General features: G+C 64.5%; 1 protein-coding gene across 4 annotated transcripts in view; it reads right to left on the bottom strand.

Annotated features, from left to right (window-relative positions):
• The window catches only part of GABPB2 (GA binding protein transcription factor, beta subunit 2), a 23804-nt gene that overhangs the window by 21693 nt on the left and 1624 nt on the right, over positions 1-487 (bottom strand). The window lies entirely within an intron of this gene.

The raw sequence follows: 487 nt of genomic DNA, 5'->3' as shown, positions 1-487 counted from the left end.
GTCCATACCCTTGACCGGAATCGAACCTGGGACCCTTCAGTCCACAGGCCGACGCTCCATCCACTGAGCAAAACCGGCCAGGGCCCTTTCTCTCTCTCTTAAAAAAAAAAAAAAAAAGAACCGGAGGCGGGGCCCTTAGCCCCCTGTTCGGATTAGCGTGCTCACTGAAAACCTTCAGGCTATTGCTGGGGCCGGGCTTTAGTCCCCGTTTTCTCCTAATGGTCTGTCTGTCTTTCGGGAAGAGCCCGGGAGCCCAGGTCTCCGCGGAGGCAGCAGCCCGGCCCGGGCTCCGCGCTGCCCCCTAGTGGTCACCTCGGCGGCCTGGGCTTCCCTTGGTCCAGCTCCCCAGCCCGGGTCTTGCACCCACCCCCTCCTTCACCTCCTCCCAGTCCCCTCCCCTTCCTCCCGGCAGCATCCCCTTCCTCTGCGTCCCCCGGCCCCAGGTTCCCCGGCTCCGACGAAGGGGCGCCGCTCTGTGCGCCCGGAA

This window comes from Myotis brandtii, unplaced genomic scaffold, assembly GCF_000412655.1.
Source record: "Myotis brandtii unplaced genomic scaffold, ASM41265v1 scaffold643, whole genome shotgun sequence".
Lineage (NCBI taxonomy): Eukaryota > Metazoa > Chordata > Mammalia > Chiroptera > Vespertilionidae > Myotis > Myotis brandtii.
Note: the sequence above shows the minus strand (reverse complement) of the source record. Positions and strands in the feature narration are given on the sequence as shown.